The sequence below is a fragment of the Python bivittatus genome, unplaced genomic scaffold (assembly GCF_059951505.1).
Source record: "Python bivittatus isolate LINGU-HERP-01145 unplaced genomic scaffold, Pbiv_v1 ctg000610_np1212, whole genome shotgun sequence".
Classification (NCBI taxonomy): domain Eukaryota; kingdom Metazoa; phylum Chordata; class Lepidosauria; order Squamata; family Pythonidae; genus Python; species Python bivittatus.
In genome coordinates this window covers 25,221,034-25,240,665 of record NW_028277088.1, presented here as the reverse complement: position 1 = coordinate 25,240,665, position 19,632 = coordinate 25,221,034, and the positions used below count along the sequence as shown (strand labels likewise).

Genomic DNA, 19,632 nt, shown 5'->3' with positions numbered 1-19,632 from the left:
CTAAATCTACAGCCCAACATCTTCAGTGTAGCCTTCAGAATCCTTCCAAAGTTGCTGCAAAATTGTAATTTTAATGTACCCAAACAGGGAAGTTTTTAAATATATGGGCAGTAATGATATTAACTATATTAAATCGAATTTAATTTGTATCCTTACTTTACCCACTTCTTGGAATGTGGTACTTGACATATCATTCGAGGGAGAAATGCTGCCCTCAGGCCAAAAAAGTTTGCATGCCACTAGTTTAAATCTTTGAAGAGTGTTATGCATTATTTCTCTGAAATGTATAGATAATTCTCTATATCTTTAAATGTTTCTGGTTTAAATGTGACATACAGGAATACTTTGTATGATGCCACGTGTCCTACGTAGAGTAGTAATAAAAGCTTTCTAAAATCTAGATGAAATAATTCATCTGTCCTCTTCTTAAGTCCAGAGAAGCAGAGAATGAGAAAAATCTAAGTCATTAGAGGAGAAAGTAATAAATATTCTACATGATGCAGGAGACAACCCTTATTAGAGTGCAGATTCTTTTGTGCCAGGTGATCTCTGCACTTTAAAAGACAGAAATTGCCCTTGGAACTACATAGCAGATTGATACACATTTTGAAGAAATGACAATTTTACCAGAGTCAGAAAAAATTGCAGCCACTTTTCCCAATTCAGCAAAGGTGCACAAGATAGCAAGCAATACTTGTACTTAGAAATGGATTTACAAAGACTATTTTCTATACCAATTGGTAGTTTTTTAGCAGACAAACCACTGTTTTTCTTCTTTAAGCAAGTGCTGTTCCTTGACAGATAGAGAGTGCAGCTGTCAGCAGATAAGAGACTCCCAAATTGATACTTAGCAACCCACCAAATAACTTCCTGTCTAGAGACAGAAGTAAAAGGGTATTTTTACCAAATCGCACAATTAATCATAATACACTGTATTTTGTGATTGTCGGCCTACTTAAGAATTTTGAGTTGATTAATCATATTCTTTTAACCAGATAAAAAAAATATGCATATAACTAGAAAAAATAATTTTGGAAAACAACTCATATATTATTACAAAAATTGTTTTAGAAGTCTGCGTTATTTTTAATATCTTTCATTTCCTGGTACTATACAATTCCAGACTAAAAAATTGAGAAGTGTGCTTTTAACTTGAACCCCTAATGATTAACATTTGATTTCCCTAATTAAAATTTAGAACATAAACAATTTTCATGAAAGAAATACAAAAAACAGGTAACCCACAGCTAATAGTTCTACACTTAACCAAAGATTGTAAATACAAACTCTTCTATGAGATCTAAATTATGTAAATCAATGGGGTCATCTGATTTAAAATCCAGTTGATTCTCATTATTTGTGGTACTTAAGTTCTCTAAAGTCGCTTCAAATACTGAATTAGCGAATACTGAACTATTGCTCCTTGGGGAAATACAGGATGCTTGTTTACAGTATGAGCTAAAACAAGAAGATAGAGCGATCACCTTGTTTGACCTTCAGCTGGGAACGCGTGTGTCAGTCTACTCAAATTTTTCACCACTCTGTGCATGTCCACAAAAGCACCATATTGGGGGTTACAAATAAATTTTAGCAAGTAGGCAAATTTGCGAATAGGGAATCTGCGAATAATGAGGGTTGACTGTACAGGTAGTCCTTGCTATCCGACCACAAGAGGGACAGAAATTTAGGTTGCTAAGTGATTTGGTCATTAAGCAAATCGGACCTGATTTTACTATCTTTTTTATGAATTGTTAAGCGAATCACTACAATCTTTAAGCAAATCATGTGATCATTAAGCAAATCACATGGTCATTAAGCAAATCCAGCTTCCCCAATGGATGTTTTTTGTTGGAATTCACTTAACAACCACATCATTTGCTTAATGACCATGATTCACTTAATGACCATCATAAAAAGGTCACAAATTGCAATCACATGACCTCAAGGGGCGTAAAGCACTTTTCCCAAGGCTGTTGTAACTCCAGACCATAATTAAACAAATGGTCGTTAAACAAGGACTACCTGTATATTCTTGTTGTTTAGTTTCCAAAGAGGCATAGAATGAAACAGTTAAGCATGCCAAGGAGCCTAACATAAACATTTCTATGGGTTACCCAGAGGCTGCTACCATATAGATGAGTAAACTGTCTAGAAAACTGGCCTTTAAAATATTCTGTCAGCCCAAACCAAAGCAAAAGCATCTGCTTTTAGAACAATCCTTGATACGTATGCACTTTGGGAGTCTAATACTTAGCAGGTTGAGTTAATATAGTTAAAGGATAATTGGCTCAAAATTCCAGCTCTTTCACACACAGAGATTCATAGAAGTGTGGAATTAGAAGGGACCATATGGATAATCTAGTCTGACCCTCTCCAATATGCAGGAAAATCAATTAAATCATCTTGAGAGGTAGCTGTTTTTAAGAATCTCCTCTTAAAAACCCCCAGCGATCAAGAGCCCTACCTCCATAGGTAAATTGTTCTACTACTGTACAGATTTTACCATTAGTAAGTTTTCCTTATATTTAAATGAAGTCTAGGTAGCTACAAACTGTGTTGACCTCATTTATGTATCATGCTAAAGCCCTGGTTTGCATAATAGGCTATAATTGGCTATGTTTACACAATATGCTAAACCAAGCAACCATTTTATTGTTTACACATTGGCTATACAATATACTGAACCACAAACTAACCAAAGGAACAAGCTCCTGCAAACACCTATGGATGCTCTTCTTCCAATCCTTTGTGTAATGGGCCACCAGTGTCAGGACTGCTGCAGCACAAAGTGCCAGGCAATATCAGATTACCTCTCAGTTCAGATCATAACATTTATTCCAACAAATATATCTCAAACTTGAATTAAACGGATATGTGCATGCAATTATAGTTGCATCCACATGAAACATTTGGGATCATTCGGAGGCACAGAGTGCAGTATTATCAGTATGCTAATGATACAGGTAGTCCTGGCTTAATGACCACAATAGGGACTGGAAAATTTGTCGTTAAGCAGGGTGGTCATTAAGCGAGGCATCACATGACCGCACCCGATTTTATATTTTTGTGGTGGTTGTTAAGCAAATCACAGGGTCATAAAGGGAATCACCGGGTCCCCTTTGATTTTGCTTACTGGAAGCCAGCTGGGAAGGTCGCAAGTGGCGATCACATGACCTCAGGACACTGCAACCAATGTAAGTACAAGCTGGTTGCCAAGCACCCAGATCGCAATCATGTGGGGACTCAATGGCGCAGGGGCTTAATGATGCTGGAGTTTGCCGGTCAGAAATGGTCAGCACTCCAGCGGTCCAGGCCTGGCTCCGCGGGGCGGGGTGAGCTCCTGTCCCTTGTCCTAGCTTCTGCTCACCCAGCAGCTTGAAAGCTATTCCATCTGCGAGTAGATAAATGGGGACTCCCGTTTAGATGGGAGGAACTAGCGGTGCTGCGCGCGGGAGCAAAATACCGGTGCTGGCTGAACTCCGAATACAACTGGCACGAGCAACGATCGATGCAAGCGGCGAGGAAGATCTATGGAGAAGGAAAAAGCCCGGATGACCCCCTAGCGACCACTGCTGGTCACATAGTGTAATATATATAGCACTATAGGATTTGTAATTGTAAGATTTGTCACTGTTAGAATTATATATACTTTGTGAGCCGCCCAGAGTTCCCCATTGGGGGGAGATGGGCGGAGAATAAATCGAATGTATAAATAAATAAATAAATAAATATGTGACCGTGGGAGCAGTGCAACACTCATAAGTGTGAGGACTGGTCGTAAATAGCTTTTTTCAGCATTGTTGTAACTTTGAACAGTCACTAAAGGAATGGCTGTTAAGCAAGATCTACCTGTACTCAATTGTATATCTCTCTACCATTCCATCCAAGTGATTTGGCAACATTCTGTCCCAGTGTCTGCAGGCTATTGAGATTTGGATGGGGAAGAAAAGGCTTTGGCTCAATCCTGGTAAAACTAAGCAATTGCAGGTTTTGGGACCCCCTCATCCCAGAACTGGAAACTTTCCATCTTTGGCCCAGGGGTGTGTATGTTGCACTTTATATTCAGACCTGATGTGCAATTTGGGAGTTCTCTTAGATTCACAGCTCCTGCTTGAAGAGCAGGTAACAGCCATAGCCAGGAGAACCTGTGCACAACTCCATCTAATGTACTTATACCAGGACAGGGAAGACCTGCTTGTGGTCACTCATGCCTTAGTCACCTCTCAGTTGGATTGTCACAATATGCTCTATATGGAGCTTCCCATGATGACCATCTGGAATACTACAACAACAACAACAATAATAATACATTGGATTTATTCTCTGCCCATCTCCCCCCAGTGGGGACTCTGGATGGCTCACAAAGTACAACTTAACTGCACATACTTATACAATTAATCAATTTAATTCTATCTAACATTAACAGCTATACTATACGGCCAGCAGCGGTCGCTAGGGAGTCACAGCACATCCAGGCTTTTCCTTCTTCGTAGGTCTTTTCCCACCGATTGCATGGGAAATGGGAGTACCTATTTATCTACTTGCAGATGGAAATGCTTTCGAACTGCTAGATTGGCAGAAGCTGGGACGAGTGACAGGAGCTCACCCTGTCATGCGGAGCCGGGCCCAAACTGCTGGAGTGCCAACCATTTTTGACCAGCAAACTCCAGCGTCATTAAGCCCTGTGCCACCGCATCCCACTGCAACTGGTCCAGAATGCAGAGGCACAGGTAGTTATGGGCACACCTTGACATACCCATGTACACTTCTACTTTGCTAACTATACTGGCTCCCAGTAGGCTTCCAGGTGCAATTCAAGGTGTTGGTTATCAGCTACAAAGCCTGGTCCAGAATGCAGAGACACAGGTAGTTATGGGCACACCTTGACATACTCATGTACACTTCTACTTTGCTAACTACCCTGGCCCCCAGTAGGCTTCCAGGTGCAATTCAAGGTGTTGGTTATCACCTATAAAGCCTAAAGGAATTATATGTACAAAAAACAAAGAAAAAAAATAGGCTTACCTGATCTGCACTACAAACATCTCTATCTAATAGTCCTAAAGAAATGACATGGGGGATGTAATATGGGGAAGAAACAGTATCAATATGGGGTGATTATACTCAGGCAGGTATGCATTCATGCTAAAATCTAGTGTTCTTAAAAGTAATATATAATCATATAAAGGTTAAGTAGAAACAAACCAGAAAATACTTATATTGTATTAAGTTCATTGTCTAGAGTTTCTGACAAAAATATCCAAGAATCAAGGAGACCAGGTACTTACTGTAGTTATGTCTGAAAAGTGATAGATGCAGATATTTGTAAAATGAGGACTATATGGGTTATAATTAGATCAACACTTTAGTTTCATGTTCCTCTGTACTGTGCATCTCCACAGAAATGACCACATAGTAGTTTTTTAGTTGGTTTGATTATACTGATGGAAACCACATGTTACTGATGCTTCATCAGCAGGTTTCTAAAGAAAGGGCCATTGTGTTACTGTGAATTGATATATGGAAATAGATTGTCATTGTGACCCACATGATTAGGCTTGTTAAACTAAATATATACTGGGTCTATTGACTAAAAAAAATTATTCATACTTTATTATCACTACTTGCTGTTTGGTTTGGATGAAAGAGTGGGTGCTGCTGAGAAACAGAAGGCTTTTGGAGTTAGAAGGACGTGACCTGAGATTTGGGTGGCATGGATATTTGTCAAACAACAAAATCAAGGTCAATGTGGATTTTAAAAAGCATTGTTAAATATGCCATACTGAGAATACGTAATAGATATAAACCCAGGTTGTGCCCGAAAACACCTCTGTGGCTCTCAGCACAAGAAACATTTTATAGATGAGAAATAATAAGCAAACACAAATGGCTTATTGTGAAATACTAGAATTTTGTCAAGGGGAATGTAACATAAAATCAAGAGACAAACTGGTGGCAGAGGGATATAATTGTCAATGGTTCTCTTATTTACAATTATTAGAAAGATTTAAAGTAGACAAAAGACTTTATGGTTTTGAACATACTGAGTTTGAAATAGAATTGTGTACAAATGATGAACATGTAATTGCTAAAATGCATAAACTTTCATTGAAATTTGAAACAGATGAAGAACAAGTGAAAGAATGTATGATAGAGTGGGCTAAAACTTTCAGTTATAACATACAGATAGAACAGTGGGAAAATATGTGGCTGAAAGGATTGAAATTTCCATTATGTTATAATCTTAAAGAGAATTTTTATAAAATGATGTACTGTTGGTATATGTCACCAGAGAAATTGTCTAGAATGTATAAAGGCACTTCAAATTTATATTGGAAATGTGAACAAGAAGGGACATTTTATCATGTTTGGTGGATGTGTAAAAAGCTAGAAAATTTTGGATTCAAATACACACGCTGATTCAGAGGATTTTAAAGGTTAATATACAATTGAAACCAGAGGTTTTTCTTTTGGGATTGATGGACAAACAGTTGGAAAAAGTCATGGAACTTTGTTTTTGTACAAGATAACTGCAGCGAGATTATCATACAGACAAAGATGGAAAGATTCGGCATTATCCACAATGAAGGAATGGTTGGTGAAAATGATAGAACTTGCTGAGATGGGTAAATTGACTTCTTTGATCAGAGAAAAGACAAAATCTACATTTATTGCTGACTTTATAGATTTTTTGCATGAAACAGAAAAAAATGAACTTATGATTTATGCTTTGATGGTTATACAAAATAAACTGTAGAAAGAAGAGAGGTATGCTGTAACCATAGAGTAAGAGGTAAATTTATAATTGTACTTATAATTGCTATGAAGAAAATCGGAAGCTACTTCTTCTTTTCTTTTTCAATTTTTCTTTTATTTTTCCCCTTTCTTGCACTTTTAGCCTTCTCTTTTTTCTTACTTTATATTAGTTTGTATCAGTTTTTATCTTTTTAAAATCTTTAATAAAAACTATATAAAAATACTTTATCACCACTCTCTGTTTTAAGCAACATACAGGTTACTAGCTTTAATTTATTAGGATCATTCCTAATTCTCTGTGCTTCTTCTCATTAACAGTTTATATGCAAATATTCCTATTAAAATATACCAAGCAATTCTCTCAAATAAAAAAGTGGAGAAAAGTTTTGAATGAAAGAATTACTAAGTTTGAACTTCATTCTTAGACATGCAACGCCAACAGGAGTATAGTATTTTTAAAGTGCAGAGAAAGTGTTGAAGGATTTCAAGTACATTTATTATATATACTTTCAAGCACACTTAGTAATTTTCTTATAGAATCAGATCATTTTATCTAGATGCCTTAGAATTGAATTAAATTGATGGTAAATTTCTTGAAAAGATAAAACACCTTTTACTACTCTGCTGAGAAATGTCAAAAAGTGCAATTGATGTCAGTTATAGAGATGAGAGGTAAGTATATTTTAAGGACTGGGGGAAAATCCCAAACAAAATCTTGGGAAGCACTGAGTTGCATCCAGAAACAACAAAAATCCAATCAAATCAACTGATTCGTGTTCTGTTATGTATTCATTTACCATTGATTTCAGTGCTTCTTAAGTGTATCTAGTTCTATCTATATACAGTAGTTCCCATTCCTTAGGTAAGCAGTTGTCACAGAAATTATCTGTTAATTTTCATTTATATCAACACAACTATTTGAATAAAGTTAACAAATGAACTCACTTTGTACTAGTGGAATTGTTTGTGTGTGCATGTATCGTTTTATTTCAAAAGTAGCCATATTAGCCTCTTGCCCCATTAAAAAAAAACCAAGATTGGTAGTGATATACAGTATGTGGAAAACTAAGGGACTATTTCAGAATAAGAGTCATACAAACTGCATGTTTTCCTTGGAGCAAGCATCGCTGAATACACTGGGTTTGCATTTGAACAAATACACCTAGAATTGTACTACACTTAGCGAAATCCATCAACTTAAGTATCGCTCAGTTTAATTCATCCCATTTCTATATTTGTTTAAAAGAAGTTGGTACTAAACTGTATGCTCTTCCCTAATATATATTTTTTGTGTTCAATTTTCCCTAATATTTTTCAAGTACCTTAATTTTCCTTAATTTCAGAAATGTCTGCATTTTTTGTGTAAACTTTCCCCTAATAAAAAGCAAACTGCATTCCAAATCTTGGAGAAGCAGAAAACATGAAGGGTAAGTTAATTTTACATTACTGGTTTGAAAATGCAATAATAGATAAGTTTACATAAAAAAATGAATCCATTTCTCACTAATCCTTAACTGTAAGCAATATAAACATTAATATTCTCTAATATATGCCACAGTATACACCAATCACAAAATTTCTCCAGTCAGGAGCAAGTTTTCAAACAGATGCAGTTTGCTGCAAAGGGAAGAGGAAGATGGGAAATCCTCAATCTAGGAAGATAAAATGTGTACTTCACAAAGGTATTTAAAATACAGGCCATAAAGTTAGATCCAGTTATACTTAGAAAGGATCCCACTGAAATTCATGGAACTCCAGTTGATCATGGGTCATGGTCTCACAGATTTTGGTGGAACTAAATGTGTCTATGGGGGAAAATAGAGGCTACATCAAATTCTTGGCTATAACCTACCCCACTTTTGCTTTCCTTTTTAAAAATTATAACTGCAGCCTGATCTGTCTTTTCTTAAATCAATCCTCTATAGCTACATTGAAGAGTTAGAAAAACAAAAGCAAAAATACTCCACTGGTGCCAATGTCATTTTGTTTTTGCTTTTTGTTTTAAGCCTCATGCAACTATGAGGATAAATAGGTATAAAACAGAGGACCTGGAAATTATTCTTCCAACCCACACATTCAAACAGGGAGGGTTTGCTTAGGGTCCTGCTACCACAAGAGATCAAAGGGACATGGGCCTAAAGTCAATCTTTCTTCATAACTGTCCCCTGCTTTGGAATACTTTACCCATGAAGCCCCTTCATTGCTTTTTATTTCAGTAGGCATATAAGTGTCCAATTATTGGGTACCTGGTTGATTGTTCCCAGCATCTTTTTATTCTATTGATAGTTATACATTTTTATTTTTAACTTGTAGACCACCCAGTCTTAAGAGCTGGGAGGCGTGTGAATTCTTGTAAATAAAGGCATAAATACATGTGGGGCAGCATGGCATACATTGTTCGGTTTTCTAAACTAAGTCAAGGAGGGAGTTTTAATAAGTTGTGCAAGCAGCTTTATACATTCAGTGATGGGGAGGGGGCTACTGGGGCTAAATTAACTTCCCCTTGTAAAGTATGTCGCACAAACAGCCTGAATCTGATTAACACATTCTTGTTGTTTTCCTATTGCCATCAGACAGATGAAATCTAAGATTGATCTACTTTTTGACAACCGCCGCTCTGCAGTATATAGGGGTGTGAAACATGGGAAGGTGGGTATTCCTCAGAACTCTGCCCTTTGTGAGGCTAATGACCAATTTGGCCATTGCATTGCTTATTATTGTTCTTATTTTAAAACTTAAATAAGTTGATGAATGGGAAGTAACCTAAGAAAGCTATCTTGTTTGACCAGATCATCTCAAATCATGCACTGTCAGAACATGATAACAGCTTACAGTGTTGATGGGGGTCAGTTACGTCATGTATTATCTAAAATCCTCTAATTATCTAAACCAGTCTTATTTTAGAAATGTTATTTTATTAATATTTACAAAAAATTAAACTTTTTTCCCCACTTTTAATCCAACTGAAACCCTATTGTTTCATTACCCAGAGGTTTCTTAAAATCTTGCTTCCCAAACTGGCCTCAGAACTAGGGCAAACCAGTTTGATTACAGACATGTATATGTACAAGATACCGTAAAGGCCACAGTTACCCTTTTAAAGACATGCCCTGATCCAGACTCCCCCTCCCTCCTAAAAGAAGGGTAGAACTAGGACAAAGAAGTGGATGGGTGTACACACTGAAGCTGATTAAATTATAATTATTTTTAAATGAGCTTTTAAAAATATATTCTGTACATAACATTTTTCTTTCAGTTTAGTGGAGGTGGAAGCATTCTATTACTCCCTTTTCTTCTCCTAGAACAAGCTGAGTAGATGTGAATTCTGAATACAGTAGCACATCTGCTTTTAGGAAATTCTAGGAGTTTGGACTGGTCTAGAAAGAGATTAACTGTTCAGAAGGACTAGGAAGAACTACAGATTTCTTGAATCTTAAGACTTGTGATCTGAGTGTAGAATTCAATTCTGTGGCCTAAACAGCAGAAATGCTGAGGTATCTTTAGACAAGTCCAACAATATTTTCCATCTGAATTGTGTATTTAAATCATTTTATATTGAATATTATCTTGCTATTGAACACAGCTGTATTATTTTCCTCTTAAATATATATTTGCTGTGGATAATTGCAACTGGATGGTTAAAAAATAGGAATCTGTTTTCTTCATTATATATACAGTAAGTATAAAAAGTAAATAAGGCTAAAAGTAGTATTCATGTTTCCTTGCTATCAAAATACTAACATCACTGTAGCAACAATTCAGAACAGATGCCATGCAACCAAAGGTAAGAGTTCAATTACCAGAATAAAACTTAGCCATTCTTCCTGCTAATGCCTGATGCTAGTGACTTATTTTTACATAGGAACTGTTTCAATAAGATGGGCGGTGACAAATTTGATAAATAAATAAATAAATAAACAAACAAATTTGATAAATAAATAAATAAAATATATACTATAGCTTCAGAAGTTCAACAAAACCGGATTTCAGGCCACATTTAGCTTCCCTTGGAGCAAACAGGAATAGGGAAAAAGAGTGATCCTGAGTTATGTAGAGAAGCCGTATTATCTTGTTATATCTGAATCAGTCCATTATATCAATAAATGTATTTTAAGTACTGTAATTAAATTGGTAATTTAAATATACCATTAAGGCAATATGTTATATCCTGTATATAAACTGTTAGTAGAAGCTACACTGATATTAAAAGAAAATTAAATTTATACACAATGAATATGAAGAAAGAGCTTATATGAATATAAAATATTTAGAATTACTCAAATAATTATCTTCATTCTGAGTTCTAAATTTTATTATGTGCCATAAAGTCAATGTCAGCTCTTAGTGATCACATAATTTTTTCTCCAGAACAAGAGTTCTAAATACACCAGGCTAATTTAAATGGTTATTTTGTTTTAGGAAGTCTTGTATAGGGGAGGGAGGTATATATTATAGTAAATATGGAGGCTAACAGGTTATTCCAGTTTGGTAGAAGGAATACACTTAGTTTATACAATTAAGATTTTCATAACACAAATAACACAAACACACATACTAATGTTTTCATTTCAGAAAAAAAAATAGCAAGTGCATTTTTATTATCATTTGTACATATGTTACCTATCAAAACTATGAAAAATGAAATAGGAATATAGAAACAGTGCAATACAAAGATAGGAAAGAGTGCCGAAGCTGAACTACTGAAAATTCAGCAAAATCCGGTATGGTAAGTATTACCAGATAGTATACAAGTTAAGCAAGTTCATCTTAACAAACATAATGGTGTTTCATCCTAGGAGATGCTAAAAAGTGGAACTGCCTACAGTAATAGCAAGGGAAATAAAATTAAGATAAAGGTAAGGCAATGTTTTATAGCTGCAGCGTCTTGACACAATGAGAATCAGAAGTGGAAAATGCAATCTAGCACATCAACTCAGGAACTTCCCGTTACACGTAATTGTGCTTTAAGGGATTCAAAACAACCGTTCAGAAAGTTGCATGCTCGCGTTACTCTAAGGTGGTGGTTTGGGTATTGCTTAGATAAAAGGACAAAACTTTTGTATAACCTGTTTTTACTCACACTAGTAGAATCCGTTTCCCTCCTCACTCCCCATTTTAAACCAGAAACAACGGGATTAAAAAAAGAAGCGGCACGATTCTGCTTCTTTCAAAAGACAGAGAAATCCCTTTTTTACGGTCGGACTCCTGTCCTTTAACGGATGAACAGGAAAAAGGTAGCAGGGGAAAAGATACTGAATCTGAACTCATTGGCAATAGAGAACACTTCACCTGCTTATTGCTACGGTCGTGATGTCGGTCACTCCATGGCAAAGGAGCAGAAGGAAAACACCGTTCTCTTACTTGGAAGGTAATTTTTTAACCTTTAAGGTTACGGAGAAGGGGGGGCGGTTCCAAGCGGCAATGTCACCCGACTTCCAGCTGCTCTGAGGGCACAGAAAGAACAAAAGCAGGAAGCCCGGCCGCGCCAGGCGGCCCCGAGCGGCGGGAGGAAGGGAATCCCGCTCGCCCGAGTCAGGGCGGAGCGCCTCGCTCAAGCCTCTCGCCTCTCGAAAGCAAAAAGAGAAGGGCCGGAGGTGGCGGCGGCCGAAGCTCCGCCCCGCCCCGCTCGAGGCCGTTCTCCTCTCAGGCGGAGGCTTTGTGACGCTCGCGGCGCTGGAACACCTGAAGGCGCCGCGGTGGCCAGCGGGCGACGCGAGGCCATTAAACGGAAGGGAAGTCGCTGGTGGCCGGGCTGCGGGCGAGAAGGCAAGGAGCGAGCGAGCGACATGAGGGCGCCCCGCTGAGGAGGAGCCATCGGCGTCGGAGCGGGGCGCGCGCAACCGCCGCCGCTTCCCTCCTCTTCTTCCCTGCAGAGCCGCGGACGAGGTAGGTGCTCCGCGCGGGAGAAGCTGTGGCCCAGGCCCCGGCTCAAGTTGAGCCTCTCGGTCCCCGCGGCTGGAAAAACAGGTTCTTCCCGAGGCAGCGGTTACCGTTGTGGCCACCGCCGCAGGGCGGGGCTGCGCATGCTGCTCAGGAGCCACCTCAGTAACAGCCACCGCCGCCGCCGCCGCCTCAGCAGTAACAGCGAGCGGGGCTCTCCGGTTTCTTTTCCTCCTGAGGAGGAGGAGGAGGAGGAAGGACAGGTGAACTGCTGTGCTCAGGGAGAGGAAGGGGTGGGTGAAGGTCTTGTAATTTGGAGAGAGCAAGATGACACCCGAGCCAATTTCTCCCCCATCTGGGGAATAATGTGCTTCCAAAATGGCATCTCTTCCCTTTGCCAGCTCATTTCCCCCAGGCTCATCGTTTCAAGAGATACTACCCCAGCAGGTGCATTTTCCCCCACACCCGGGGGGAGGAGGCCATTTGCTGCTTGATTTTCTCTAGTTAACTTGAACTGTTACTGTCCACAGGCCATTTATATACAGGGTCCTTTAAGAAATAATAAAAATCTAATACTCTTCTGATCTAGGGAGTGTACTGTTTTGAACTGAAAAAGCAAGATGAGCTGTTGTTGGCTCTGGCTGGAAAATACCTGGTGATTTTCTGTGATGCGGTTTGTGGCAGGGACCATGCAAAAGGATTCTGCTTCCTAATTACAGCAATCTGTCCTATCTTTCTCCCAGGGCCTTGTGAAGCAGAGATTGGCCCAAAGCTGTTCAGTAGTTTTAACAGCTGAGCAGGAGCCTAAATCTAAATTCAAGTCCAGCCAGTTTCAGCATTCTAGAAATAGATGTGTTTAAAGAAAACCCAGTCAAAGCAGTAGTTCTGGCTATCTTCAGTGTAGAATCTAATGAAATGGGATGTCCAGTTCACTCAAACCAATCTTGTGTAGGAAGTATAAGCAATTTAATGACTGAGGAAGCTGCAAAATGGGCAGCTCTCCTGATACAGAACTGTCCAGATTTGGACAACTACACCAATTTTGTGATCTTTTGAAAACTATCCTCATTACATCTGTCAAGTAGGAGACTGCCCATCATGAAATCCATTGCCACGGTAGGTGCTCTATATAGGAGTGTGCTGTTGACTTACAGTTGATAGCTCAGTGTGTAAGCTGAAATGAAAAAGGCATAACTGATAAAGTGAGACTATCAGATGAAATACAGGATAGACTCTGGAGAGCAGGGTACCCCAGAGACCTTGCACTTTAATCTAGATCTGCTTGAGTATTGATGGAAGACTCAATTACATCTGAATATAGGCAGAAGAGGAAAAGATCACTATTCTCTTGGTTCTGCCTCATCACTCCCACTCCCCCATTTCAGAGACTTTGGAAGTTGAACCCACATAGTTGGGCACTAGCAGAGCTCCTCATTTAGGTTGAGAAAACTCTGCTGACACATGCAAGATCTGTGTTTAAATTATGGAGAACTTAGCCACTTTGCACATGAGTGCTCTGCTAAGTCCCTGCTTTTCCAAAGCATTAACTAAGGGAAGGGGGCATTTTGAAAGCGACTGCCTGAAATGCTTCAGCTCTGGCGTGTCAGAGAACAAAGTACTCCCAGCTATAAAGACTTGGGGCTAGAATACTCAGAAATTAGATGGAGTTCAGATATGTGATGTAATGCACTATAATTGAGTCATTCTTGTTATGTTACAGACCCAGAAAAATCTAAAAAAATACAACTATAGGCATTTAGTAGTCTCTGGGGCTACCAACAACTTTGCTGAATCTTCCATTGTACACAAATACATCCTCCCCACTTAGCCCGTTGATCCCTCAGTATGAGTTGGCACTATCGGTGGTTTATTCTTAACCTCAGGACCCATTCCGAAGTGCTCTGATCATTTTGTACTCACCACCAACAATAATCAGGAGTCCCTGCAACTTTGTTTAATTCCCACATTACATTGTCTAATAGTCTTGGGAAGAGATTGGCTTCAGACACAGAATGCACACATATTCATTGAGACTAGGAGGACCTAACCTTTGATTTACACCTTCCCAGCTCACCACCTCCCATCAAGAACTCCATCCTACCTTGTCTGCCAAATATGCAGATCTTGTTGATATGTTTGGAAGGGGGGGGGGAGCACAGTCTGCATCAATTTTGTGCCTCTGTCAGTATCATTTCCACAAAACACTACTACCCGTTATCAAAGCAGACTTGCCCTTCCAAAAGATTTATCAATGAAAACTTACAGAAAGGTTTTACCTGCCCTTTTTCTTCCTCAGCAAATGCTCCTGCCTTTTTGTTATAATTGTTTAAAAAAAGGGCACCCTTTGTGTAGTCCATGACAACTGGCTTCTGAAGTTATTAACCAATAGAGATCATTATCCTGTTCTCTTCATTTTTGAACTTTTGCATCTGGTTCAGAATGCATACATTTTTGACAGGTTGCATCTCAGAGGTGCTAGGAGTGGCACAAATACTTAGGTGCCTTTGCTATCCATTATGGAAAGTTTGATTATACAGTAATGCCATTCAGCTTTGTGGATTTTCCCTTAGTCTTTATGTAATTTATCGTGACCTTTTTTCGACACTTTTTTGATTATTTGGACAATCTGCTTATTTACTGAAAAATATACTTTGTGTGGAGTATGTATGGCAATCCTACAACACCTGCATGACTACAAATTCTAAGTTAAACTGGAGAAATGCACCTTTGATCTGCCTGTATTGGGCTATTTGCGCTACCATATTTCCTCAAAAGGGATTCAGATGGGTCCATCTAGAAGTTGAAAACATTCTGTTTTGTGACGCAGTTTGCCCCACACCGTGAGGGATGTACAGGGTTTTCTGGTCTTTGTCCATTTTTACTGCAAATTTTTCTTAGTTTTGGTATTCTAGCTGCATCACTCACTCATTTTATCAAGGAAGGGGTTCTCTTTATGTAGGATTCTGAGACCAAAGAAGCCTTTCTCCTAGTTTTCATTTCTTAGCCCATTCTTCTTCATTCAGACACCACCCACCTCTTCTTGTGGTTGAAGCTGACACTTCTATAATCCACCTTCAGAATTTAACAACAGTTTGTTTTCCTTTGTATTCATTTTCTAGCAGCTCCTCTCTCTCCCCCCCCCCGCCAATATATATATGTTTGTTTATTTTTAGCAAGGAGCTTTTGGTCATCAAAGAAACTCTCAACACTGGTGCTGTCTCCTCAAAGATGGAACACCCTATCAAGGTCCACACTAATCATAACACTTTGGAATAGTTAAAATTTGCAGGTTCTTGCAGCACCAGGCCAGGTAGACACAATTCTCTTTGTGTACTGTATTAATGTTCATATTTCCTAAATTCTTAACTTTCAAAATAAGCAGATTTTTATCACAAAGTCAAAATATTTCACCCAGAACACTTTTCCCTCCAAAACCTGGACCACTCTGTTAAGTCTTAGGAGTGGAAGGGTGATAACTTCTCTTATTGATCACATCTATACTTAGCAATAGTGAGAGCCATATGGGTGGGCTCAGATTAATGTATGGGTCCTTTTGTCTTCTCCCTCTTCCTCTCCCTTTTTTGGGGGGAGGGGATGGGGGAAAGGGAAGGGAAAACAACATTACAAAGGATAGCTGTTATTTCCCCTTCCTTGAGGGAAGAGGTTTTACAGATGTGTCACATCAGGAGGCCAGTATTTAAAACAACTGATCTCCTTCTCCATGGCTTTTGGTGACTTTGGAATAGAGCAGATGTCAAGACCTACATTGTTTTCCTGCCACACTTATACCTACGTCAGCCCTCTTACTAGCAAGCCAGCTGGACTGTTACTTTCCCTCCCCTACTCTTAGAGGCCTTGGGACATGGTTTTCTTGGACTATTATTGACCTATCATGGGTCAGAGGCTTGGATGCCATTATAGTGATACTATGATGACTATAGTCATCATCTATGATGACTCAACTCACTTTCTGTCACAGCCTTCCTTCCACATGTGAGATGGCTCATTTGTTTGTTCAACCATTTTTCAAGAATGTGTTTTATATCTCCTTTTTTGTTTGTTCTGGTGCCTTCGAATCAGTACTGGCTCCTGGCAACTGCCTGGACAAGTTCCTGTAGTTTTCTTGGCAAGATTTCAGAAGTGGTTTGCCATTGCCTGCTTCCTAGGGCTGAGAGAGAGTGCCTGGCCCAAAGTCACCCAGTAGGCTTTGTACCTAAGGCAGGACTAGAACTCACAGTCTCCCAGGTTCTAGCCTAATTTCTAGTGCCTTAACCGCTATACCAAACTGGCTCTTCATGTCTCCTATTAGACCAATATTTGGGGTATTTTTAAGCAATGTTTTTATGCCATTCTTTGCTTCATTGATTGCTTCAGGTTCATATAATTCATGGTGTCCAACTTTTGAAAAAATATTGGACCCCTTTTTAGTTTTTATTTTAGATGTTAAGATAAATATGTTGTCTGTTCTTTTGATGTACTACATGCTGGTCGCATGCCATAGGAATACATTATATAATGGTGGTAGTGCTAACTCAGTGCACTCCTGTCAGCCTTACCAGGTAGATCAGAAAGGAAACATGACCAGATAAGCTAAATCTACTTTATTGTAAAGCTACATTAACACATCCTGCAAGTCTGAAAGTACAATTCTCCCACCGTCTCTTTTACAACCTGAGAAACTAGGGAGGGTCCCTTCTGAGCCTTTTGTCCTGCCCATTTTCCAGCTGCGGGCTATGCTGTCTCTTATCTGACTTATCTGACCATTCACCTCTTGGTTGGATTACAACAAATGGTCCAAAATAAAGCTGGTTTCCAAACCCAGTTTGAAAAAAATGTGCTGATCTTTAAACTTATAATTTATAAACTATTAAATATCTCTTTTATTTATAATTGCCAAGACCCTTAGCTTGTTTAGCAATACCAACTGACCAATGTACACAGAATACCCTCGGTAAAGGAATAATTCCAAAACTTGTTAGGCCCACAATAAAATATTTTTTACAGGCATCTGGGAATTCCACTCCCCTGTTTTGCTCTCACCATTTAGTCCCTGCCCTCTACTCACTTGTCACTTTTTGCTGCTGTGCCTTATTTATAGGCTGTAAAGGAGGCTGTGTGGTATAGTTCTACATAAGCTTGGCTAGAATAAGCTGAAAAATAGAGTCTAAACAGAATGTTATATATTTAAGGTTTGGTTTTAAAACACTCATTTAATAAATAATTAAATAACAGTCTTGTTCATGTCACATTGTTCTTTTCTTTATTCCAGTATAAACCTTAGTAATAAATAATTACGTATTAAAAAAATTGTTGCTATGTAATAGTATGGATGGAAATAAAAAGCCTAGTTTTAATTTGATTTTTAATTCTGTTCATAGCATAGTAACTAGCCAGCCTACTTGCTTTATGAAATAATTTCAATCTGCCAGATTTGGAAAAATGAAAATATTTTAAGGGTTAAGTTAGAATTGAGATTCATCAGATAGGGAAGTATGCATTTTAAATGCCTTTTTATTATCATTAGAACAGTAGCAGGTTGGCAGACAAATGATACCACATTGAATACAATCATATCTGAGGTATGGACATATTATAACAATGTTGATGGTTACAATAATTAGTAAGGAACAAAGGATGTAGTATTTCTATCAGTAAAATGCTTCATCTGAACCATTTTTTAGGTATTCTCTTCCTGATTTTGAAAACGATTTGGAACTCATTCTTATAATTTTAGCAGTTGCACAAATATTTGAGAATGGCCAGAAATGACATCTTTATTTATAGAAATAAAGATGATTGAGACTTTAAGCAACTGCCATTTTTCCTATTCTCTTGAGCTAAGTGATTTGAATAATCAGCTATTCCAATTTTGTCAGCCAGTATAATGAACCATGTCTTTCTTTAATCCACATGGAGCTATTTCTGTCTTCTCATAACAGCATACAATTGTAATACACTGTTACTGATGTCACACTGACTGGCATAATGGAATATATTAAATTTCAGTGTAAGTGGGAAGTTCAAGAAACTGTAGCATCAGTGATAGGTAGCACCAAAAGGATGACCTATATTTCACAGAATTAAACATCGTACATTGTAGTAGAAGAAACAAAAGATGGTATCCATTTCCTGGGAAAAGGTTTATAAATTCATAGAGAATTTTGCTGTATGCTAGATTCTTTGCTACCATATATACTTGTGGATGAGGCAAGAATTTTAGGTGCCAAAATATACTCCCAAAATTGGGTTCAGCTTATCTACAGATGGGTTTATCTGCGAGTGTATATGGCAATACTTTTTAAAAGTACCTGTATACCGGTAGTCCTCAACTTATGACCATTCGTTCAGCAACAGTTTGAAGTTACGTCAGTGCTGAACGAATGGTGGTTATGACTGGTCCTCAGAGTTCCAGCCATCCCAGCACCGCAGTGGTCATGTGATCACAATCTGGGTGCTTGGCAACCTGTTCACACTTACGGCCGGTTGCTAAGCATAATGTGATCACCACTTGCAACCTTCTCTGCCAGCTTTTCCAGAAAGTCATTGGAGAAGTTGGCAGGGAAGATCACAAGTCACTGGGGTAAATCTCCCCCACCCCACACACCTTCCTCAGCCCCTCTGCGCTTGTACCACGCTGGCCACTCGCACACCCCCACGCACCCTCTCCATTGTAGAAATTACTCTTATAAAACAGTAGCAACTACTTTGCTTGGCTAAAGCAACTACTTTGCTTGGCTAAAGTAGTAGATGTACATATATTTCATATTTCCTGAGAAACTGAGAGATAATTATAAATGAATCAGGTCCAGAAATTATAAGACATCTATCTAATTTGTGATTTAAAAAATGAGCAGAAGGTGGTTCAAGTGTGTCAGGAACAAAATATAGTAAAAAATACAGATCATATTCTTGCCAATCTACCAATGATTTCTAGCTGTTTTTAAATAATTTTTTCCAAGAGTTTTTACTGAAATATATGAAGATTTTAAAAAATGA

The 19,632-nt window shown here is 38.5% G+C and overlaps 2 protein-coding genes across 11 annotated transcripts in view; one reads left to right on the top strand and one right to left on the bottom strand.

The window, feature by feature from the left end:
• The window catches only part of NXPH1 (neurexophilin 1), a 296,010-nt gene that overhangs the window by 255,382 nt on the left and 20,996 nt on the right, over positions 1-19,632 (bottom strand). The window contains exon 1 of one of the 4 annotated variants that reach the window (XM_088150646.1): positions 12,046-12,233. The exons of 2 other annotated variants lie outside the window; for them this stretch is intronic. The gene's annotated coding sequence lies outside the window, so the exon portion shown is untranslated. Of the gene's footprint in view, positions 1-12,045; positions 12,234-19,632 lie in introns of those variants that run through there. One more of the 4 variants, XM_088150644.1, reaches the window with a different exon arrangement.
• The window catches only part of ICA1 (islet cell autoantigen 1), a 68,572-nt gene continuing 61,345 nt past the window's right edge, over positions 12,406-19,632 (top strand). For 4 of the 7 annotated variants that reach the window (XM_088150639.1, XM_088150635.1, XM_088150641.1 and 1 more), the window contains exon 1: positions 12,407-12,642. The gene's annotated coding sequence lies outside the window, so the exon portion shown is untranslated. Of the gene's footprint in view, positions 12,643-15,809; positions 15,947-19,632 lie in introns of all 7 variants that reach the window. The other 3 variants (XM_088150638.1, XM_088150636.1, XM_088150637.1) reach the window with 2 other exon arrangements.